The sequence below is a fragment of the Chiloscyllium plagiosum genome, unplaced genomic scaffold, assembly GCF_037043375.1.
Source record: "Chiloscyllium plagiosum isolate Xiang-an unplaced genomic scaffold, Cpla_swu_hap1 HiC_scaffold_6, whole genome shotgun sequence".
NCBI classification, from domain to species: Eukaryota; Metazoa; Chordata; class Chondrichthyes; order Orectolobiformes; family Hemiscylliidae; genus Chiloscyllium; species Chiloscyllium plagiosum.
In genome coordinates this window covers 9,509,320-9,535,242 of record NW_028270144.1, presented here as the reverse complement: position 1 = coordinate 9,535,242, position 25,923 = coordinate 9,509,320, and the positions used below count along the sequence as shown (strand labels likewise).

General features: G+C 40.1%; 2 long non-coding RNA genes across 2 annotated transcripts in view; one reads left to right on the top strand and one right to left on the bottom strand.

Moving 5' to 3' along the window:
* LOC148149707 (uncharacterized) overlaps positions 1–25,923 on the bottom strand; it is a 340,804-nt gene that overhangs the window by 133,973 nt on the left and 180,908 nt on the right. The gene's annotated exons all lie outside the window — the stretch shown is intronic.
* On the top strand, positions 350–24,216 carry LOC148149708 (uncharacterized). Its single transcript, XR_015757324.1, has 3 exons — positions 350–441; positions 10,216–10,290; positions 24,160–24,216. It is a non-coding gene; the product is annotated as an uncharacterized LOC148149708 (long non-coding RNA).

Sequence of the window (25,923 nt, the reverse complement as noted above, 5' to 3'; positions counted from 1 at the left end):
ACAACTGCTGCTAGACACATTAGGGATACACTATGCAATTTCAGTGAAGCCAGACAGCTCCTTGTTTTACATTGCCTATAAAAATGTAAATCCATTGTTCCAATAGGTGCTGCTATTTCATTGTAAACACACAAAGACTTTTATGTCTAATCGTCTATGACAGCCTGTAATTGGTCACGCCCCTGACGTGAACATTTCTTAAAACACCTCCCACGCACATTTATATTCCTGTGGCTGCAACAATTAACAGATATCTGTGGTTAGTTGGCCAGTCCATTAATTACTCGAGTGGCGGCTGATTAATGATGGATGGATTTTTTTGGTATTCACAAGATATCCAGACCACATAGCAAGTCTGACTGCACAAAGGCACCAAATTAATAGTACAATACACACAGACGTGTCTCCATTTAAAATAAGAGAAAGAACCGAAGCCAGACAGTAAGTCCATTACTTGTCTATTATTGTTCATTAACTAACTCATACATGCAAGGGCTTGTATGTACCCAATTATTTAATTGCCCTAACGATTTCTTGGCAACTAGAATATGACACACTAAAAATGAAAATTTGATTTTCATTCATTGCCATTCTCCGCCTAATGCAATGACGCATTTGGGTTTTACGATTCCTTTGATGATGGCCCTCCTTTTACCTTGCATCAGAGAGACTTTTTTTTAAAAAAAATATCTATGAAGTTAGACTAAAGAGTCACCTTCGGGAATCCATATGGTAGTCTTCATGGTGACACACATACATGACTGTTTTGCTCCCTTGTACCACCCATCTCAGGGCAGGCAATTGAACTTGGAAACTTTTTGTCTTGTGATTTTTTGCACTGAATGATTACAATGCAATCACCTGATGAAGGAGCGGTGCTCTGAAAGCTAGTCCTTCCAAATAAACCTGTTGGACCATAACCTGGTGTTGTGTGATATTTAACAATGCAACTGGCAGCTTGCATTACATTGATTGTTGTAAGCATGTGACTACCAGCCAGGTAGAAAATCTATTAGAACGGTTTTGGTTTTATCATCTAGCTGTTTTTATATCACTTTACATTGTGTTGAGAAGTAAGAACTGAATCAAGGCTTTTACTGTTTTTGCTTTAGAATGAAGAGAAATTACATTAAAATCCAATCAACTATTGAACAAATTTATATTGCAAACAATCACTGCTATGTATTGGCCATAAAAGTAATTTTTTACTTCGCACTAAACTGTAACACAAGTAATTTTCATGGATCAGTGGAGCTGGAAGAGCACAGCAATTCAGGCAGCATCCGACGAGCAGCAAAATCGACGTTTCGGGTGGGGGTCCCCTCCTCCAGCTCATCTCTCCACGCTTCAGGCTCTCTGCCTTTATTCCTGATGAAGGGCTTTTGCCCGAAACGTCGATTTTGCTGCTCGTCGGATGCTGCCTGAATTGTTGTGCTCTTCCAGCACCACTGATCCAGAATCTGGTTTCCAGCATCTGCAGTCATTGTTTTTACCTACAAGTAATTTTCAGCCAACTCCTTATTTTATATCTCTAAGGATTTTAATTTCCATTTACATGTTTATGTTGTATACCTGTCTACCTCTTTGATCACATCATTTATTTCAGTCCATTTATGAAACACTAAATTTGAGAAAAAACATGATTTGACAGGTGTTATCAAAATTGTGCAGTTAAAGAAATCATTGTTTGCCTCAACTTTCTAATGGGCTGCAGCCACAAAACAGTAAATGCTGGGTAATGATTTGTGTCCAACTCAGTAACAAGCCATTAAACACAGCTCAAGACAATCTGATCAAATGTCGGTTTTACAGGCGGGAATTAGCTTGTTACATTCAAAGTCATTGAGCTGCATCAGGGTCACACTGGTAGCCCAGATCTGATGCTAACTGACCTCAGGAAGGGCAACATGAGGATGTTACAGTTGACCTAAGTGCTCTTTCAATTAAGGATAGAAAAAAAAGTAGAAGGGTTCTTGTCTTGATCTCTATCCAGCTACCCTTGCTGGAAAATAGAGATTTAAACATTCAGGAAGATGAAACTAAGTTCAGCCATAATGCTTTCCTGGTGAACAGTCTGTCAAAACTCACAATCTATTAAGAAAATGACTTTTTCAATCAGGCGTATCAGGCTACAGAGCCATGAAACCCTTTGTGAAATCCTTCAGGAGAAAAAGGGAGGAATTTTTGAGAAGGAAAGTACCATGAATGAGCAGCGCTCTGAAAGCTAGTGCTTCCAAATACACCTATTGGACTATAACCTGGTATTGTCTGGTTTTTAACTTTGTACACCCCAGTCACACTGGCATCTCCAAGTCATATCATGAATTTTGCTGTTCAGTTCAGATTGTGAAGTCTGTTTTAATGAACAGTAATACCATCTTGGCATACAGTGCCAGGCAGTAAATGCAGAAATCGGGGTCAAAGATCAACACAGATCACTGAAACTTCTTGGCACAAAGTGGTCAATTAAGTGGACAAAAGTGTTACAGGTTTTTAGGGGCTGTCAAAATTCCTCAGCCATAGGAAGCCTTTGTTCCCATTTTCTTCCCCCCATCCCATCTCTAGCACTAGCTAGTTACTAATCCAAAGTTCTTAGGCTCCAATTTTCTATTAAGCAAAGTGATTTGTAATCAGCAAACTTTATGGATCTTGACTTTTGTTACTTTTTTCTTTGTTTTTCTAACAATTTTCTGAGAGACTTAAAAAGTTTGAATTGGTAGGGAGCCATAAACTTACAGCGGGCTGTCATCACATTAGCCAGATGAAGCAATGCCTTTGATGAATGAAGGATAATTTGGATGACCAAAAACCAGCATCTGGCACTCTAAGCATTACACTGGAATCAAATGACAAGCAGGATGGTAAAGAGTTCCATTGTATTTACACATAGTATGACAAGGCTCGCAGATATAAAATGGCTTTTCATTAAAAAGAAAATCCCTATTTTAATGTAGCTTTTTACAAGTGGGAGGGGGATGACATAATTGATTAAAGATTTGTCTGATTATAAAACTGGAGTACAGCAGATTAGTGAGATTAGGGAGAATGTGATCTAATTGTTCTAGTTCCTTTGAATTAGAGGACTCCCATAGAGTTGTGTCACGTCATACAGGCAGCTGCAGTACAAGGAACCAGAGCTTTAGCATAAGCCAATGTCATTTAATTAACTAATTAATTGCAAGGGACTGGAGAGTGCTTCCGCTTGAATTGCCACTCCCATATGTCATGTTGTAATGCTGTATAGGAACCTAACATGTATAGTCTGAAATTAAGAACTAAAAGCATGGATTTACAGGATTAATTTAAAATACTTCTCAAATAATAAATAAAACACGTCTTACAATAATACTGAAAAAGTAATGGTTTCGTACAAATTGATCTATTAATCATAGAAAACATTTTTTTTAATGTCTGACAGCTAAGGAGACTGCCAAAGCCAAATCTTTGCTCTCTCACCACTCAGAGCTCTGGCACTGAATGAAATATTATAACTATGTATCAAAGGAAGTTAAAAAATAATGAGGACTATTCACCAGCACAACACAGACGTTGGCCTGACACCTAGTTAATTGTTAAGTCTACAAGGGACACAAGAGATACATGGTATTGCAGTCAAATTATAGTAGAGTACAAGAGATAAACTCTGATAAATGAGACATTGCTTTCATCTTGTTAAAAACTGTAGCGTGCATCATCTTTAATTTAGAAAGACAGTAACTGAATCAACAACACATAGAGCTATTAAGATTGTGACGTGTCATATAAGAGAACAGCATCATGTATATCCACAAACCCCACCAGTAGTTAATTATATTCAAGGCTTCTTCCACCACCCTTCCTTCACGTATGGTGAGTCTTTCACCTCAGCTGGATCAAGTAGGTGCAATAGTGTGCAATGATAAAATGGCCCATTTATAAGGTGGAAGTTAAATACAAAAGAGAGTGGAAGAAAAATCCCAAATTCCACATTCTCTCTGTCCTTCACAGTCCAAAATTCACTATTCAAAAGCTTCCAAAAGGAAACTGCATGTAAGATTTCCTGTGCACCCAAACGCTGCCAAGGGAACAACTTAGCAATGGAATGGTTTATTTTGGTACTTTTGGCTCCAGTTAGGCAAGCAATACTTTCACCCATGATTGAGATCAAGATCCTCAGTTTAATTTCTTGTTTTCCCTCTAAGGGAGACCTACCACTTTAAATATCAACACCCCCCAGGATTACTTCACTAAGAGAGATGATATGGAGATGCCGGTGTTGGACTGGGGTTTGCAAAGTTAAAAATCACACAACGCCAGGTTAGAGTCCAACAGGTTTAATTGGAAGCACTAGCTTTCGGAGTGCTGCGCCTTCATCAGGTGGTTGTCCCAACTGCCTGAGGAAGGAGTGCCGCTCTGAAAGCTAGTGTTTCCAATTAAACCTGTTGGACTCTAACCTGGCGTTGTGTGATTTTTAACTTCACTAAGAGAAATCATGGAGTGCAGTAGCTTGCATTCAAAAGCAACTCCATTCATTCGCATAGAACTCTGTACTTCTATTGGTCAGAAATCATGCAAGAAACCCCCTAATCAACTTTGATGGAGGACAGATTGGATTCCTGTAAGTTTCTTTTAGCTTTAAGTAGTAATGCACGATTGGTTGAAATGCGCTGGGAAATGTTCCTTGCAAGTTACAACTTTAGATCAGTCTTGTTCAATCTCCTGAGCTCAGTTTCTGGCATTAAAAGAGTAAGGGTTAGAAATTCATCTTAGGCAGCAGGATTATTCTATTTCTCTGCAGTCAACAGAACTGAATAACAAGCACCATGTATAACGGATGACCAATCAGATAGCACCCAAGACAAATTTCTTCCCTAAAAGTCAATTATAACCATTTGATTGCAGCTTCAGCCTTTGAATGAGAATGCCCATTGTTGCATGTTTTGCTCAATAAACTGTGCTGCATAAAAGCATTAACATTAAAGGAATGCTAAACAAGGAAGTGAAATGAGGTGCTGAGAGCATAAAAAGGGAGTAGAATTTTATTTCTCACTAAAGTTTAAGACAGGATGATATCAAATTAACAAGTATTGCAGTAGACTTAAGATTTATTTACATTTGCTTCAATAAAAGTAAAAGGATATATACATTAGGCTACCAACACATAGAATCCCTATAGTATGGAAGTCCACACCAGCCCTCCTAAGAACATCCCACCCAGACCCTATAATCCTGTATTCCCCATGGCTCATCCACCCAGCCTGGACACTATTGGCAATTTAGCAAGACCAATCCGCCTAACTTGCCCATCTTTGTGACTGTGGGAAGAAACCAGAGCATCCAGACACAGGGAGAATGTGAAACCCCACATGGATAGTTGCCAGAGGCTGGAATTGAACCTCGTTCCCTGGTGTTAGGTGGCAGTGGTGCTAACCATTGAGCCACCACCACAGCACCCAAACTTACTTGAATCTATTTTATACTGTTAAACCAAATGAAAAGCTATCGCAAACAGTTTCACATTTGCTGACTGGAAATTTTATTAAATTTTTCTTCACTTTTTATGAAAATAACAAATTTTCTCTCTGGAGCCTGATAATCGACTGCATTTCATACCTCATTTCATACCCTTACAATGGGCAGTTGGCTTCCTTCAGTCAATTCTTTATTGACACAAACAGTAAAAGGCTGAACACTTGGAGACTACTGTGTTGTTGCTAGTGAGACCATGATGCATGATAAATCATCTCATGACAAGCAGGTGTTAAGTGAGCATCGGTTGTTTTTATTAATTGAGTTTAAAAGTGCAATATTCAACCAGTCATAGCACAGCAATTTCAAACACTGCAATCAAAGTGCTTACAAAGGCCACTTAAGGTGAAGCATCCCACTTGTTTTACATGCCTCATTTCCAGATATGAAAGGTTATTTACAGATCCAAAAACAAAGCTGGCTGTGAAAATACAGTGGAATATCATTAAGAAGATTGAAGCGAACACAGTAGGAGTGATTTCAGCTTTAAGTTATGAAGCAAGGTTCACAGATCCAAATTTATTTTTGCTACAGAAATATTTTCAATGCAAAGTTTTAAAACGGTAGGATTTAATATTGCACATGCTGCCACACTCTTGTTCTGTGAAGGCAAGTTTGAAGAATGAATACAAACTCAAGACACAACTTATGTAACAAAAGAAACTTGCATTTTTGCATTATCGTATCTTGGGCATGTCCCATAATATTTCATAACTTTCTTTGGAGTGCAGTCACTGTTGTTATGTGGATAACTGCGAAGACCTATAAGCAATAACAGGTCCGGTACACAATGCCTAAATGAATATTAGAAGATTTGGGCAGAAGCTTACAGCGGCTTGAATGACCTGGACTATGGCAAGATGTCTGGGAGCATCATGTGAAAAGACCAGCGAGGCCTTTCTCAACTTTGGGAATGACTGGTCGCATTTTCCAATGAAGTTTTGAATATTGAGATGAGATTCTTTTTAGGCAGCAGCGAGATGGCAATTAATGAGGATTATTGCTTGTTAACGGCCTCATTAACTGCACATCTCATCTCATCAGTATGTAGCTTCCTTTCCAGTCACCCACCAGGCAGAAACGAGATGCCCAGGATTCCCGATAGACAGTCGGAGCCACTTCCTCCTCTGGACCGCCATCTTGGACGCCAGTTGCACTCACCCCTTCCGTCCACAGAGGCTGGCACTTAATGCTTGCCAGCCTCGTCAGACCTTCCTGGCACCACTCTGAGCTACCTGCAAGATGTTTCTGTGTTCTAAAGCTGACTTCAGGACACACTGGCAACCAGCATTGAAATTATCTTGCAAGGACACTTCGTGTACAGGGATAGGTACCCAACCCACATATAGGACCAGAAGAAAGTGAGGATTGCAGATGTTGGAGATCAGAGTCAAGAGTGTGGTGCTGAAAAAGCACAGGAGGTCAGGCAGCATCTGAGGAGCAGGAGGATCAACATTTCAGGCATAAGCCCTGATGAAGAGCACCACATTCGTGACCCACATATAGGACCAAGCTGCATCTCAGGGCTACTAATTCGCCCTTTCAGGGCTCACTGATTTTGAGCCTACCTATCCTTGCCTTGTCACTTGCATTCCCTCACCCCCCACCAAAGATACCAGGCTCACTGTGCTTCTGTTGTTCCTTGTGTTTTGGGTAGAGACAAAGCCAGGAAGCTATAATTGTTGTCAGCAGGCCTCAAACAAGTCAAGAGAGACAACCTTCTCTCAGGGACAGTCAGTCAAGAGCAGCCAACATCAGTCCAGAGGCTTGAACATGGTCAGTCTCCCAATCAGGGAGGTCAGGGTCAGGATCCTCTCCTCATGGGAGTGGACCTCCTGAACGTTGGGCAGCCCAGCAGCTGCCTTGGCTCCTTTTACCCTGTTGTGGGCTACTTTCTCCTGGAATAAGACAAAAGGAGGAATTGAGTGAGGTGAAAGAGGGTGAGATGACGGTTAGTGCAGGTGCTGATGGGTGGAAACGTGGTGAGGTGTCCTGAATGAGTAAGTGGGCAGCGTAGACAGATTAGCAGGGTGTGGGTGACAACAAGTGATGGGATTTGTTGCTTGTAATAATGAGAGTGGTAGAGAATAAGCTTTTTTGGGGGGGAGGTGGGTACAGTAGTACTATACGAACGTGTGTGAGACAGCGGAGGGAAGATACTGGCACTTATCTTGACTTCCTTCACTGCTAGTCATTCCTTTAAATGGCTGTGATTGCATTAACCTGGGCAGCAATTTCTAACCAGGCTGGCAAGGTCTGATGATGTGGCTTTCTCTGTGGTTCCTGGGGGACAAGGTTGTCCCTCATTTGCAGTAGTCCATCCCCCAGGACCTCATGAAACTGTATGAAAAGCGATGAAATTGACACTTAGCCAAATGAAGTAAGATCCAGCCCTTTGCTTTTGGTGGAGTTGCTTATAAAGCCAATAGCGTTTCTTCTGCACTCCTTCAAACTTTGGTGTGAGATCTTTTGTATACCATTTAGCTGAAAGATGAGGCCTCTGTTAATAAAAACATTAAACTTCTAATAATGCAGCAATATTTCAAATCAAAACTGAAGTGTCAACTCAACTGATGTTCTATGTGCTTTGAACCTTAAAATTAGAAGCTTTCATATACAACAGGGTAGTAAACATGTGAAATACATTTCATTGACACAACCTATGTTTTTCGATTAACACCTTGCAAAAAGCATTGATGAAGAAAACACTGTTTTGGAATTGAAGGTTTATGGGTAAGTATAGTGAGAAGTGACAAAATGGGATTTGGAATGGGACATTTTTGAACTTTGTAGAATGTGGAAATGACATGTCATGAATGCCAAATGTACAAACTCCAATTTAATGGCAGACCTGTGTTAAACTTTGTTTTGTTTAACTTTCAGAAAAAAGTCAGAAGAAACTTTGCAAAGTTTTCCTTGAGAGAGTAAACCTGGAGAGAATTTATGACATTAGATTGTCTAGCAAGGGACATGCTGAATGGCATGATGGGCAGTATGATAAAAATTGTAACAAGCCTTAGACCTGGCGTGTAATTGCATTGTGAGGATTAATGCAGTCCAGGTTATACTATGGTCAAATGTGAACTTGGGTTCATGCTTGTAAAGTGGATAAATGGATTCCATCTGATGTGAATTAATGAATAGTTACATAATCAAAGAGATAAAGTTACGTGCAGTTATCTATATTTTATGATTAGAATTCTCTTACTGTGACTGCAAATGCTGTAACTTTAATGATATTCTGCTCATCTGATATACAGCTGCATCAGATAAATGAATATGTATCCATAAATATCCATACTTTAGAGTTTGGCCTTATTTTTGACATGAACATGTTACAAATATTAATATTTAATTCTCTGCTTCTTCAGTAAAGTGAAGATGTAAGTACTCACTGAAGACTCTGATTTAAAACATTGAGCTTTGCTTAAGCTCAGAGTTTAAGTTCAACTCGAGAAAAGAATGATAAAAGACAGTAGACACTGAGGCAAGAGTTACACATCTCCGTATGTGAAAATCCACCAGGGCAAAACGTATTGAAACTAGCCAGCCTAGGGTATGTATGGCAAAGTTTATTTATTTAATTCATTCACAGGATGAGGGTGATGCTGGCTAGGTCAGCATTTATTGGCCAACCATAATTGCCCAGAGGGCAGTTGAGGGTCAACAACATTGCTGTCTGGAGTCACCTGTAGACTAGACCAGGTAAGGATGACTGTTTCCTTCCCTAAAGGGCCTTAATGAACCAAATGGATTGCTCCAACAATCAACATTGGTCATCATTAGATTCTTAATTCCAGATTTTTATTGAATTCAAATTCTACCATCTGCCGTGGTAGGATTTGAACTTAGGTCCCCAAAATATTACTTGGATTAACAGTCCAGTGATAATATCACTAGGCAATTGCATTCCCAAAATTAGTTGTGGAGATTCTGGGAAGTGGGAACTGGTGTTTGGTGCAACAGCATCTTCTTTTTCATCTTGATGTGCCATTTCCTCAAAACAATTCCACACAGCCTTTGGCTTGAGATTTCAAATTTTGAAGGTTGTGATGTTTGATAATAGAAGGCATCCTAGGAGATGATTTATTGTTGGGGATTCCCATCGATGGTCATGGTTTACAGAATTCATTTCGCTGTAACTCACTTCTCCACAGGGACCTTGTACCCACCAACACCAGTCCCAAGATGATAGAGATACAACGGAACAGACCATGTGGGAAAGATTCCTCTTAGTTATGACACAGCTCACAACCTCATCAGTAGATAGCTTGACCAACCAGCAGGGCTGTGGCTGTGGGGATTGCAATGTGGAGCTGCTGAAGTATGCAGGAAGCTGTCCCGAAACTATACTGTGCATTTTAGCTCCTTTTGGAGGGATGATGATGAAGGGCACTTGTCTACTTTGTCAATTCTATTGTTGATGTAATTTACCTTCTTGTGACACAGAGGAGTAAAAACAAAACAGCCAACAGACATAGATCATCCAATTTTGTCAGTTTCAGGAACCGAATAATAGCTCGGCAAGCTACATTGAGAATGAGATCCAAATCCTTGGCTTGATGATAATTTCCCAGTTTCAGCTGCTGAGTAATGCAGGCAAAGAGCAATTGTTGAGTTCTTCGTCAGGTCCATGTTTAGAGTTAACCAGCTTCCTTCTGGTTGCTGAATTTGCCTTCACTTTCATGCTTGTGTTCTTTGAAACAGGTATCAGCTAAAGACATAATTTACAACATGGTGCCAATGGTGAGCTGCTTCTAGACTGAAGAGATTATCAGCAGTGTAAGTATCTGTCCTTCACTTGACGAAGGAGTAGTGCTATGAAAGCTTGTGATTCTAAATGAATCTGTTGGACCAAAACCCAGCATCATATGACCTTGTAGTTGTTACCATCTGAAGGGAAAGGAGAAGCTACAAATTCTAGTTAATAAAAAGGTGAATGCCTCTTTAATAATTCATCAGCTTTTGGAAAGGAGCTCAGATCCAGTCATCTCCTGCAGCTGCTGAACTGTATTTTGCCAGTCATTGCTGGAAGGACCATAGTAGCAAAACAACAGACTTTCTGAACATGTTTATATCAGCCATAGTTGGTTTTGGGGTTTGCTGTGAGGCGGGGGCACAGTGGTTGGAAGGGGATGAGACAGGGAGACAGAGTATTTAAAGTTGTGCAAGACCAAAAGGAGTTCCATTACAGCAAGAAGGGCAAACTCTGAGTCGATCAGGTGTCAAAAAGCAAGTGGCAGATTCTAGAAGTTCAGTCCCTAAGAGAAAGCGTAAAAATACACTTAGCATAGAATTCTGACCTTAGAGGTTGAAACAAAGTTAAAACATTGATACATTTATAAAAGCACCATTGTTCTCATTGTAAAAGGTCACCATAAGTTGCAGGATGAGTCATCTAAAACAAGGTCATTCTTTTAAGAATTTGTTAAGTCAACAATTTAATTCATCTTATTAGAGCCAAATAATCAAAGGCAGAAGAGTTTATATTTTTGAGAATAGTCTTGAAGTTTAAACAATTTTTTATTGTGCCACTAAAATTCTTAAAGGAGCAAAAACTCTATGGTGTTGTTTTAATTTTTTAAAAGAGGGTGCCATTCAGTTGGGAGAGAGGCAGAAATAGCAAGATTTGTCCTTATTATTGCACAGAACAGGAGCCCCACAACGAAGGAGACCGAAATGCCACTGTTGATTCTTTACATCAATATCCAAAATTCATTTAAAGAAATTACAATTTAACCAGTGTTTTCAGTCTTCAAACAACTCAAAACCAGTTTTAATATTATTTGAAATAATATCCTGACAATTTAAATATTTTTGAATGTTTTCACAATCTAAAATACAGAAAACTTCCCAAAAAAAAGTTGAGGACAGAAGCTTTACATCCTTATTTGATTATCTCTGGGAGGAGGAAGTCTTGTCTGTTGTATTTATTCCAGTTGATTAATCCTACATTTACTGTTCACAAACATGTCATGCTGGCAGTAATGTCTTTTACCAAATGTAATATTAGTTAACCAGTCTTAAGCTAATGTATCTCACTACCTTAGTATATGATAAACTACTTACTTTACTCAATTATGTGTCTCTTCTGCCAAAGATGTCTTAGTGGTTAAACCTCCACCACTTAATATATTAAGCCTTGTATGTCAGTATTGTAATATGGATTTGTGGCAACATAACTACACAAAGAAAATCCTCACAAAATCAGGTACCACTTGAAGACATCACCTATAATCTCATTGGTAATTATAATTTATGACATTATCAAGCTAATTTAGTCACATCCCTGTTTGCTCGCAGGATGCTTTCCACAAGTAGTTTAGAGTTTAGCTATAAACTGGACAAAGATTTTGTTCAGTGTGACTGGAATCCGAAAAGGTACACATAAGACAAGTCAACAAGTTGAGATTCCTCTGTCCATAGCCCAAGACTTGCCAGGGTTAATGAAATGAAAAGGAATAATAATATCATGCAGGATGTGCACCAAATGTAACCAACTGCCTCACTTAAAACTGAAATCTTCAGAAGCAGGGCACAAGGGACACAAACTAAATTTGAGAAATTGAACATAAACCTTTCAGCTTTAATGGCACTATGATGTCAGTACTTTTATGTAAGATGCACTTTCTACCGTCCTATTTAAACAAAAAATCATGTGAAGCAACTTTGTGTTCTGGATTTCTCAAGGGAAGTCATATTTGCCGAGTGTCTCTCTCTGGGTATTGAGCCTAGTTCATGTGTGAAGTAAATGAATGGAAAATAAGTGACTGCATGACCCAGTGTCTGCAACTAAAAGCTCAAGATTGTTCAAAGGCCATTTCAGAGAAAGGATATTGTGGGCATTTTTGTTATGTTTTCAGATTCAGTGTTGGGATATGAGCATTTCTAGCAAGTCTGGCATTTGTTGTCCATCCCTAGTTGCTCTCAGGATGTGGCTATAGATTGCCTTATTAAATTGATGTGGTAGTCATGTGGCAGGATGTATGACATGGTTGGAGACATGGAATGATGCGGAGTGGCTGAGAGCCGGGATGGAGTGGGTTGCAGGCATGGAGCAGAGCAGGAACAGTTGTTGGACTGGGGATCAGCGCAGGCAGTCAGCGGCTTGTGAGGCCGGTCAGAATACATGTGGAAGCCCCCTGCACTGATCAACTATGCATAGAGTCATAGAGATGTACAGCATGGAAACTGACCCTTTGGTGCAACTCGTCCATGCCGACCAGATATCCCAACCCAATCTAGTCCCACCTGCCAGCACTCGGCCCATATCCCACCTTCCTATTCATACACTCATCCAGATGCCTTTTAAATGTTGCAATTGTACCAGCCTCCACCACTTCCTCTGGCAGCCCATTCCACACATGCACCAACCTCTGAATGAAAAAGTTGCCCCGTAGGTCTCTTTTATATCTTTACCCTCTCACCCTAAACCTATGCCCTCTAGTTCTGGACTCCCCCACCCCAGGGAAAAGACCTTGTCTATTTACCCAATCCATGCCCCTCATGATTTTAAAACCCTCTATAAGGTCACCCCTCAGCCTCCGATGCTCCAGGGAAAACAGCCCTAGCCTATCCAACCTCTCCCTGTAGCTCAAATCCTCCAACCCTGGCAACATCCTTGTAAATCTTTTCTGAACCCTTTCAAGTTTCACAACATCTTTCCGATAGGAAGGAAACCAGAATTGCAAGCAATATTCCAACAGTGGCCTAACCAATGTCCTGTACAGCCGCAACATGACCTCCCAACTCCTGTACTCAATACTCTGACCAATAAAGGAAAGCATACTAAACGCCTTCTTCACTATCCTATCTATCTGCGACTGTATTTCAAGGAGCTATGAACCTGCACTCCAAGGTCTCTTTGTTCAGCAACACTCCCGAGAACCTTATCATTAAGTGTATAAGTCCTGCTAAGATTTGTTTTCCCAAAATGCAGCACCCCGCATTTATCTAAATAAAACTCCATCTGCTACTCCTCAGACCAATGACTCATCTGATCAAAATCCCACTGTAGTCTGAGGTAACCTTCTTCGCTGTCCACTACACCTCTCATTTTGGTGTCATCTGCAAACTTACCATCTATGCCTCTTAAGCTCACAACCAAATCATTTATATAAATGATGAAAAGTAGGGGACCCAGGACCGATCTTTGTGGCACTCCACTGGTCACAGGCCTCCAAACTGAAAAACAACCCTCCACCATCCTCTGTCTTCTACCTTTATCTGACTCTAATGTTTACCCTTCTAACTGTGTATCCTATTTTTAACTTATACTATGTATCACTGTAAGGTAATATAACATTTTTCTTCTTTATTTCTCTTTTCATATTGAAGATTTGTGCCTACATACTCTCTATCTAAGATGGCACCATGAGAAGTGACATTGTAAATGTTTCACTGTCTTCCCGTACTTGAGTATACATGACAATAAAACCTAATTCGAATTTTAACCTCAAAGAGCGAGTAAACTGTTCGCCATGCTAGTTCGGAACTGAAATCCCTTTTAAGTTGTACTGAGTGGAGACAGTAAATTGCCATCCTTAAAGTACATCAGTGAACCAATTGCAATTTGATGACACTCCAATCACTTTGTGCTCACATCTGGTTCTTTGCTTTTTTTTAAACAACTATATTCAACTTTGGAATGATGGAGAACTTTGTTTCCAAACATGCTCCACTTACTAGCTGTGATATCTCAAATTATTCACATGTCCTATCCCAAAATGTTGCAGTGATGTTCCATGAAATTATAAATTTCGGTTTCAGATACTAACACAAATTTAAATACCTCTTCTGCAGCAAAATAGCTTGTTCCCTGTTACCGAGACCACAAACATACAGTTGCAGATTTTTTTAGATGGTTTTTACATTGTAAATCAATACCACTGCAGTGTATGGAAAAGTTAACATTTTCTGGGAAATAATTGATAAATCCCTCCAAGTTTATCATGAAAGAAATTAAAGCAAGAACTGGCATTCACATAGCACTGTTCACAATGTCAGATTATCTCAAAGCATTTTATAGGCAATTAATTATCGAAGTCTGAAGTACAGTTATTGCTGTAATGTGTGGAATTGCAGGAGACAATTTGTCCAGAGCAAGATCCCAGCCACACAACCAGCAATGAGGTTATTGAACAGTTTTATAAGGGTTGATTGAGGCATAACCATCAGTCAGGCAGAATTACCCTTCTTCCAAAAGTGTACTGTGATCTTTTACATATGTCTATGAGGACAGCTATTGCTTTGGTTTAGCATATCATCAACAACAATGATACTCTGGACATTTTCTCCTGTGAACAATTGTGATTAGCCTAGCCAAATATTGCTACTGTCATCAAGGTTTGGGCTTCTTTTTAGTGAAATGGATTGTACACAGTCATGGGTGGAAAGATTTATATTCCTTGTCTTTGTAAGTACAGGTAATGCCAGTATTACCAGATTAGGGGTAGGCTAGCAGATCCAATTTAAAATTCTGCCCGATTTAGCTCCTTATCCTGGTTGCAATGAAACATTTCCATGCTCCACATCAACCATCTTAATAGCCTGTTTATTCTAAATTGTGGGATATTTTTATGTGGTCCCATTTTCATCAGAAGATGGCTTGACACTGCCCAAAGTTACTGAATGCAGGGCTCTTACAGTTAACAATTGGAGGTAACTTCCATCTTTTTAGTCTTGAGTAGATTCAAATCCAGGTCCCTGAGGTGAAAGTGCAGCATGCTTATTCACAATGACACTCTGTCCTCAAAAAAAAATCATTATAATGAGAGATTTGTTTTAACAAAGTCTGAATTAATGAGGTCCTGCTGTAGCTACAGAACCTTACAGAGAATTATTCAACCAAACTCCAAAAGGAACACTGGGAGGGCCACAAGTTCCCAATTTCCAATAGCTTACACAATATATATCTGATTAGTATTGTGAAGGCCTCTCTTAATTGGAATACCCTCTGGCAAATTAAGCACACACTATAGAATGTATAGAGAATGAACTTATGCCTGAACAAACATTCCTTTTAAGTGGATGTTTTATGATTGGAATTAAGCTAGTATTTCATGAGAAGGTTACCTAGGCGGCATTGCTTCAAAATGTCCATGCACAATTTTTACAATCATGAGCTTACACTAATTCAATTAATTCTATGTTAATTCATTCTTTTCAAAGCATTGTGTGACTGATTCTGAAAATGATTGTAAATTGTAAGTAAAACCGTGTTCATGTATACCACGATTACCAAATATAGAGTTGTGCAAATGCATGGGAATGTTGGAATGCAACCGGACTGGCTTAAATGATGATAATCATGCATATTATACTGTTAGATTGATATCCTGGAGGCTTTACTCAATGGTTGCTGTGTGTCAGGGAGGAGTTTCACGCTGTGCTTTTTCCCCCTCGGAGGTTTCGCCTTTGTCTATTTCATTTCCCTCAGGAGACCGAATAAATAGGAGAAAGTCCACGATGCTGCTTAATGCACCTAATCCAACGGAAGGAAGCTGAGTAGCATTTCTTGCAACCAACTATCTCACTGTTTTATAGACAATAACAGTAGAATGTTATTGTATCTTTTGATTTCCAGTGATTACCCTGAGACTTTGACAAAACAAAAATGGAATGCATGCCAATGATCTCAACAGTCATGGAGAGAAAAGGAGAAATGATACTTTTATCTGCATCATGACCCAGCTAAAGTGGGTTTAGAGACTGAAATTACTCCATAGGGTCCTGTATCCCATCACCAAATCACCCTTTATTTACACATACTTAGTCCTTGCCACTGGTCTGGCTTCCTCAGAGCCAGCTCTCAAAGTGAACACATCCTCTGATACTTCTGTTTATATCTGTCAGCCAGGGCTCCCTGATTGGATCAGGTTAACAACTCCAATCAGGGAACATATACTCTATGAAGTCAACATGGCTGAGCTCGTTAGAATCACTACAGAGACATGATTGGAAACAAATTTGGAGGTTGTTGTGGTTCTGTTCGCCGAGCTGGGAATTTGTGTTGCAGACATTTCGTCCCCTGTCTAGGTGACATCCTCAGTGCTTGGGAGCCTCCTGTGAAGCGCTTCTGCAGTGTCTTGATGCAACTTTTGAATAGTGTCTTGATGCAACTTCTTTTGTGTGTGTTGGGGTGCAACAAAAGAAGTTGCATCAAGACACTATTCAAAAGAGCCACAACACACTGCAGTACACCAGAACTGCAAAAAGAGGAAGAAGAACACCTATACAATGTATTCGCCAAAAACGGATACCCCCGCAATTTCATCAACAGATGCCTAAGGGAAAGACAATGGAACGAGGACATGTCACAACCCAAAGGACTAACCACACTACCATACATCAAGAGCATTTCTGAACTGACAGCCAGACTACTGCGACCACTAGGACTCATAACGGCACACAAACCAACAGCCACTCTCAGACAACAACTCACCAGAACGAAGGACCCGATACCCAGCATGAGCAAAACCAATGTAGTGTACAAAATCCCATGCAAGGACTGTACAAAACACTACATAGGACAAACAGGAAGACAGCTAACGATCCGCATCCATGAACACCAACTAGCCACGAAACGACACGACCAGCTATCCTTAGTAGTCACACACAGATGACAAGCAACATGAGTTCGACTGGGACAACACTACTATTATAGGACAAGCCAAACAGAGAACAGCCAGGGAATTCCTAGAGGCATGGCACTCATCCACAGATTCAATCAATAAGCACATCGATCTGGACCCAATATACCGACCACTGCAACTGACAGCTGGAACTGACAACCGGAAGCGGCAGAGACAAACCACTATAAATGCTGGAGGAAAGATCACAGAAGCGCTTCACAAGAGGCTCCCAAGTACTGAGGATGTCACCTAGACAGGGGACGAAACGTCTGCAACACAAATTCCCAGCTCGGCGAACAGAACCACAACAACGAGCACCCGAGCTACAAATCTTCTCACAAGTCCCTAAAGTGTTCCCACGTATGAGTGATTTCACTGGAGATAGGCTCAAAACAGCAGCAGCCACATATCAAAAGAAAATAAGTGAACTGCAGATGTTGGAAATTCAACAGAAGTTGCTGGAAAAATGCAGCAGGTCTGACAACATTTGTGGTGAGAAAGCAGAGTTAAAGTTTGGGTCCATTGATCCTTCTGCAGGAGAACGTTAACTGCTGCCAGACCTGCCGAGTTTCTCCAGCAATTTCTGTTTTTTTTTTCTATAGCAACCATATGCTGGACAATGGAGGCGGAGCTGATTAGGATCAATTAAGGATTGACTTCGAACCAAGTGCAGTCACCACCAGGATTCTCCTGGTGTAATAAAGGAAGGAGTCTTGTCCATAGCTTTCTGTGGACGGGTTGTCCTTTCTCGCTGCTAATACTATGAATTGCAGGCCTCCTGTATTTGCAAATCTCTAGGCAAACTTTTGTTGGTGCCTCCATGTTGCATTCTCACAGTATCTGTGATGCTCATCTCTCCCAGAGAGGCCACTACCCATCAGGTGATGTGGGCTCTCCAATGCGGTCTCTTATTGTTTCTCATTGTTTCTCAATTTTGGAGACCAGCCTCTTAACTGGGCACCAACTTATAGAGACCACTTCAAATATATCCCTGATCTGTGCGGTAAAATGGCCCCGACACCTGAAATATTTCAATCCATAACAGACTCTATCTATTATCTCCTGTCTCATGCAGCTTGCCAATTATTGACACTGCACAATGAAGTGCTTGTCATATTTCCTGCCATTATTCTTCCAGATAATGCTAATGGTCCAATGTGACCAATTACAATTTAAACCCAATAAACTTGGGAGACTGTATTAGATCCAAAACATTGTTTTTAATTGAGTTTTTTACTTACAGGTTTTCTTTCACCAGTCACCTAGATAAGGAATAAAGAAACAATTTATGCGATAGTGTGTAAAATAATGCCCACCTGCGCACTGTCCGGAATTTTTTTGTCTCATTGGTTATTTGAGCAGTATCTTGACCAATAGAAACATGAAGAAGATCTCTAACTGACACATGTACTGCAGCAAATAATCCCTGTTAAAGCCTGAAGTGCAGCCCTTGTCAGTTTTGAGTGAACCAAGTAATAGCTGACCTAATAGTTGGCTGTCAGATGAGTCTTGATTCAGCGATGATGCACATTACACTGTAACAAATAGCTCACATCACAAATGACTGGGGCTTAATATTTTAATATATGTACACATTTGCTTTCTTTCCAATCTAATGGAAATAATATTGAAGAAAAATAGTAACTGTGCTGATAAAATAATATGAGCAAGTCATTTTTAGTTCTATTAGATTTTTAAGTAAGAAGCATAATTGTGGAAATGGATGCTGCTAATGGATGACATTAGTGTTATTTGGAGCTTTTACAGCAGAATAAGACCCCTTTCTTATTATATAATACTGAACTATCAATACAGCATTATCTCCCATCATTGACTAACTTTTCTGAGTAAAATAGGATTTAATGAAATTTGATATTCAATGAGAATTACTGCTTATTAAGTTATAATTTCCATGCATGCACATAAATTCTTGGGAAGGTATTGACGATGTGATGATAGATATATAAGAGTTATAAACATTTACTCCTGCTCTTTTGTTAGCATGCCAGATATTGTCATTTTAAAGATTATGCACTTAAAATAATACTAGCCATCAAGTTGTAACTATAAATGCAAGGAAAGGCTGTGGTATAGTGGTCATGGCACCAGTAAACCAGAGAGACCCTTGCTAATGTCCTGAGGAGTTGGGAATGAATCACACTCCAGCAAATGGAGAAACTGGAATTACTAAATCCAAAATTAAAAGTTATCTTAATGGTGACAATGAAACTATTGTTGATTCTTATTAAGAAAGCAATTGAGCAATGACCTCGGGAAGAATTTGAGCTGTGAGCATGGTCACCAATTTCTAACCTCCTTCCTCTCCCTTTTCCACCAGCAGATGAAGATCTTTCCTCATGGATTCAGGAATGATTTCCAGTGTATCTGTGCTGTGTTCTCTCCACAGGATAACTGAAAATGTCACACAGCTTGATATCTCTTACCAGACCATCAGGAGTTTGGACAAGGCATCCAGTTTGCTGTCAGATCTTTCAGAATGACAAGTCAGATAAATGATCAACTGAAGCCAACACCCAGAATGACATCACCATGAGCAGTGGAAGTGTCTGGACGGTGACTGACTTTCAGAGCCCAATAATATATCTTAATTAATCTTATAGAGCTTTTTCTTTAATACTACATCTACCAAGAGAAGGTCAAGATTCGAGTGGTGATGGAAAAGCACAACAGGTCAGGCAGCATCCAAGGAGCAGGAAAATCGACATTTCGGACAAAGGCCCTTCATCATGATTCCTGATGAATGGCTTTTGCCTGAAATATCAATTCTCTTGCTCCTTGGATGCTGCCTGACCTGCTGTGGTTTTCCAGCACCACTCGAATCTTGACTCTAATCTCCAGCAACTGCAGTACCCACCCCTGCCATGAGAAGGTGTCCACCTCCTTACTTTCAAAGAGCATGGCTGTTTCTCCCCCAGGCTAATGGAATGGCAATCATTTCCACTTGATCAGTGTGGTGGCATGTGGCATCACCAACTCATGTGTAGCTCCTAAGCAAAGGAAGCTCACTCATGTGCAGGAGAAATGGGTCAGTTTTGACATTCATCAGGAAACTCAAGCCTCTTAATGACTCTAACGGTATGCATGGTTGCAATTCTTTAACCCATTGAAGTTAACTCGGTCCAAAATCTGACATCCAATGCAGTTTCTGGGTATACTCTCCCATGCCCATTGTGTGTACAAACTGTTTTTCTCCAGTAGGGCCACTGGACCTGTTCGGTGTTGGGAATGTAGTCTTTGCCCAGGAGATGTTGCAGCTGGGAAGATTTGGCTCATGCTCAGGTGGTGGTATTGTTCCACTCTGACTTTTACATTCACAACATTTAAAAGGCATTTGGGGAAATAGATGAATAGGAAAGGTTTAGAATAATATGGGCCAAGAACAGACAAGTGGGTTTTGTATGGATGGACATTTTGGTCAGTATGGGTCATCACTGCTTCCAGTAACATGAAGCTGGGGTGTATTGGTTGCACTGCTGTTCCCAGTATCCTGAAGTCGTGTTTTGGGCCTTTCACCATTACCAGTGTCTCTTAGTTGAGGGCCCATCATCACCTTTACCATCATGCTGTTTTATCATTGTTATTTGATGGTGACAACTTTCTTGCTGTTCTTATCTGAGGAGGAACAGACGTTGATATCTGTTTGGGGCACCTGTTGCTTCTTGCTGCTCACTTGGATCACAGCTTTTCCTTTTTTATCATGTTTTCCCCTTTTAAGTGTTTTTTTTTTTGCTTTTACACAGCTTGGCAAAACCCATTTTAACCTGCTGCTGTCTCCTCCTCCATCGTGCCAGCTTCCTCTGGAGGTGGCTGAGGGATTTTGTCAATTTCTGAAGTGTCCTTCACCTCTCAAGCAAACAACAGGTCAGGGTGATCCTGAGGGTAGACATCAATGGAAACATCCTTACCCTTATTGCAGCTTCACCAGCAGAGGAATGTCAAGGCTATTTCGTCTACTTGTGGCAGCCCAAAATACATTGTAACTTCTGCGAAATTGGATATGTGGTTGTAAACGGCAACATTCTGCCAAAACTGTCAGCACGAAGACAATTTGACCAAGAACGGCAAGAGATCAAGTGCTGCACCTGTTTGGAGAAACCTGCGAACTTTAATAGGACTTGCCTTAAACCCAATGCCACCGCACTAACTCAATCTAAACAAATCTTCAACGTAAAAGAAGCATAAAATTAGGGCAAGTCAACCAGGAAGAAAACATAGGAAATACATGTACAACAACTTGTAATTGTAAGATGTACTTTACCAAGTACACATAAACAAAAAAATAACTCTGAGGAAAAAGTGATAGACAAACAAATTCTTATTCAAAAAGATAGCTTTTATGCAGTCTTTTGCAATGGAGAGCTGCTGCAAAGCATTCTGTGGATGGTACACACAGTTGCCACTATTCTCAATGATCGAGGGACTGAATGTTGATGGTGGATGGGATGCCCATAAAGGGTATTACTTTTTGGTGCATTGTGTTGAGTTCCTTGACTGTTTTGAAGCTGCACTGAACCAGGCAAGTGAAGATTATTCTGTCACACCCCTGGTATGTGCCTTGAAAATGGTGAACTGGATTTGGGGAGTTAGGCAGTGAATTACTCACTGCAGAATTCCCAGCCTCTGACCTGCTCCTCTAGCCACAATACTTACATGGCTGGTTCAGTTCAGTCAAGTTTCTGGTAAGTGGTAACACCCATGATTTTGTAGGTGGATGATTCAACAACGTCAACTCCATTGAACATCAAGTAGAAATGGTTAGATGCTCTCTTACCAGAGATAATCTTTCCTTGGCACACATCTTTGAGTCACAGAGTCACATAGTATAGAAACAGACCCTTCGGTCTACCAATCCATGCCGACCATAATCCCAAACTAAACTAATCCTTCCTGCCTAGTCCTGGCCCATCTCCCTCCAAACCTTTCCTATTCATGTATTTATCTAGGTGGCTTTTAAGCATTGTAACTGTTCCTGCATCCACCATCCTCAGGAAATTCATTCCACATGCAAACCTCCCTCTGCGTTAAGATTTTGCCCCTCATGTCTATTTTAAATCTCTCTCCTCTTACCTTAAGTATGTGCCCCCTAGTCTTGAAATCCCCCATTCTAGGGAAAGGACCTACCATTAACCTTATATATACCACTCACAATTTTATAAACCTCAATATAAGTCACCTCTCAACCTTCTATGCTCCAGTGAAAAAGGTCCCAACCCTACCCAGCCTTTGTTTATAACTCAAACCTTCCAGGCCCGGCAACATCCTGATAGATCTCTTCTGAACCCTTTCCAGCTTAATTATTATTCAGCAGCTCAAACTTGAATCCTGTCCAGTTTGCTGTATGTTTACATGGACCGCTTCCTCTCTGAGGAGTTGGGAACGATACTCACTAGGGTGTAATCATCTGTTAATATCTCTACACTTGGTTTTGAGGGTAACTCATTCATAAAACGTCTGATGATGGTTGGGCTTACAGTACTACCCTGAGGAACTCCTGCAGTGATGCACTGGAGTTGACAAGATCAACCTGCAAGAAACACAACTGCATTCCTGACCAGAAATTGAGTCTTAGGGCTCATTTAATTGAATTGAGTCAGCTATCTACTCTTGAGATAGATTCCATTCCATTCCAGAATGTGAATTTCAGGCTATTTCCTCACCAGCAGCCCCTCAATAAGTGCTTACATATCCCACTCATATACATCAATCAGTCTCTTAACTGCTTCACAAAAATAATAGACCTCAAATATCCAAAAATGTAAAGAATATAGATTAACTCAGAGAGATATACTTCTTTACAGCTCAATTTTCCTTTCTTTGGAGAAAGACATAGCAAGAATGGAAAAAGATGGGATACGTTATCCCTGGAGAGAAAAAAAAAATCACCATCTCAGCAATTAAATGAGGAAGAACAACTGTAACACAGAAGGAAACATATGTTTCAAAACTTGCTGCAGAAGGCAAGAAAACTTTAACTCCAATGGACAGCAACTAAAAAGAAGGAAAACTAGAATTAGGACTACTGTAGTCACAATAGAAAAAAAGTGTGACAATTGATGGCAAGACGTTGAGTCAGAGATGAATCTGCAGCAATGCTTGAGTGTAGAGTCGTAGAGGCCTACATCATAGTGATAGGCCCTTTGGCCCAAGCTGGTCCATGCCGACCAAAATATCCATCCATGCTAACCCCATTTCCTTGCTCTTGGCCCATCTCCTTCAGAACGTTTCCTATCCATGTATTTGTCCAAATGACTTTTAAATGTTAATGTACCTGTCTCAACCACTTCTGCTGGAAGCTTATTCCATATGTTTACCACCCACTGTGTAAAAAGGTTGCCCCTCAGGTTCCCAATTATTCTTTCCCCTCTTACCTGAAACTGATGCCCTCTAGTCCTCGATTTCCCAACTTTGGAAAAAAGATCCCTAAGTTTATTGAGGCAGGAGAGAGTGCAAATAAAGTTATGACTTTTGAGATGCAATTTGACTTTTCATATCAGATTCTACCTTTAAGGAAGATGTCTCCACCCCAGTGGAATGGTTTCGAGCTAACATTTCTTCATTACAATTAAGGATAGCTATGGTTCAGCAAAGATTAAAACTAATAATGCTTGGAGAGCTGATGCAATTTACCCCTGTGTTTCAACAGGCATTAACCTCAAGTTGCAAAATACCAAAATACTCTAACTCAGTAACCCACAAAACATACCCAGAAAGAAACAAGATATCTGACAAATTCATCGAGCCGGAATGAAATTTCACAGTAGTGGGCTTTTAACTGGAAACCTGAACCTCAGTGGTGTTTTGAAACACAGTCAGAAGCAGAGGAAGACTCAAAGCAGTGAGTCACAAACATACTGAAAGAATTATTCACACATCCCTGAAGAAAGATGACAGACAGAAACCAAATACATCATGTACAGTGTTGATTAATTATAATAATTCCTTGAGATTCTAATCCTTATTGACTATGTAACCAATGTCAATCTTTCATGTTTTTCAGTTATCACACATGGATAACTTACAAGCCACGACTGTTACTCTTGACCCAGAATGCCAAATGATAGTGCCAGACAGAAAGTGGAACAAACACATCCTACGTATTTCAAAAGAATGTATAAGTTTTTTAAAATGAATAAACAGAAATAATTCCAAGCCATTAATCTAATCACAAGTGCTGCTGGCTGTTACAAATCTTTCACACTTTACTTTATGGCTTTCAGCTTTACAACAATATCTGAATCCATTGACGTAATTGCTCACAATAAGACACGACTTTTTCAAGATTGGTAATATTTATATAGTTCTCAGCTGAAGTTTGGGTAGAATATAACACACTGAGTTCAAGTGACAATCAGCTACATGTCAGCAAATCCAAAAAGATTGCGGATTGCCCTTAATAAAGAATTAAAGTAAAGGTGAAACATTCACAAGGCAGGGTGACACCATTTCAGGGTGTAATGGAGTTTCTGAAGGGAAGGGTGTTATGTTTTTGCTTGGAGAGAGAAGCACCAGTGAAAAGCAGTGCTAGAGCAAGACAGATGGAGAGAGCTAAAAGAATCAGTGCTGTCTCAGTTTTAGCAGATAAGGAAGAAATCTCTGCAAGGTTGCTTCGTGTGTGCAGTTTGCATAACTTTACAATCTGTCTTGCAATTTGTATTACCAGTGCTCATTCCAAGCCTGCTGCAGAATCATAGCTTGAGAAGATTGTTCAGCACTCTAACAACTGTTCAGCTATTTTTGAAATATGTGGACCTGCTTCTAGGGTATTCAGCGTCACTTCAATTCTAATACATTGATCCATATTACATTAGCTCTGGCAAGCAGTCAAATCCATACACACTGCTGCAGTTAAATCCACGACTTATTGGGGTCACAAAATACAACCATTGTTGCAGAGGTAGACATCATGCAACTTTGCTAATGCCTTCTTATTTGCCCAAGGGTAGGTTTGGTACAATTTGACTTTTAGTTACCTTCACTGGAGGTGAAATATGTGCAGTACTTCTACAGATCGACATCACTACTCCCTCCCCCCCAACATACATAACACTCTGCATGATGGTTTCACCAGCCACCCTGAACATGTTGTTCTGACCAAATGTGCACGGGTAATTCAGTTTCCCTCTTTTCAACCTTCTCGCAGTCAGTCGTAACAAATATTTTTATTTCTTCACAACACACACTATCACATTTCAATTAAAATGCAGTGCTACCCAAAATCAAGGAGCTAATTACAAGCTTCTGCTCTATGAAAGAAAGAAGAATTTTACTCCTTAATAACCCCAAGAAACATAATAAAACACAACACCAACGACAACACACAAACATGGTATAAATTTTATAAATTGGAGACCAGAAGAATAAAATTGCAGTGTCTGGAGATAATTTCACTGAGATGCTAAAATTTAACATGAAACCACAATAAATGAGGCATTTGTATCCTCAGCAGTCGCAAAACCTGTCGACATCTTTGAGTTTTTGATAAACAGTTATTTCCACGGTTTGCTTTATTCGCTGGGTCTCACTTTCAAGATGATGAGGACTCCAGCTGACGAAGGAGCAATGCTGCAAAAGCTTGTGACTTCAAATAAACCTGTTGGACTATAACCTGGTGTTGTGTGACTTCTAACCTTTTCCCTAGGATGGGAGAATTTCATGACTAGGGGGCACATTTTTGAGGTGAGAGGAGAGGGATTTAAAAAAGACATGAGAGCCATGTTTTTTTACACAGACGGTGGTTTGCGTATGGAATGAACTTCCTAAG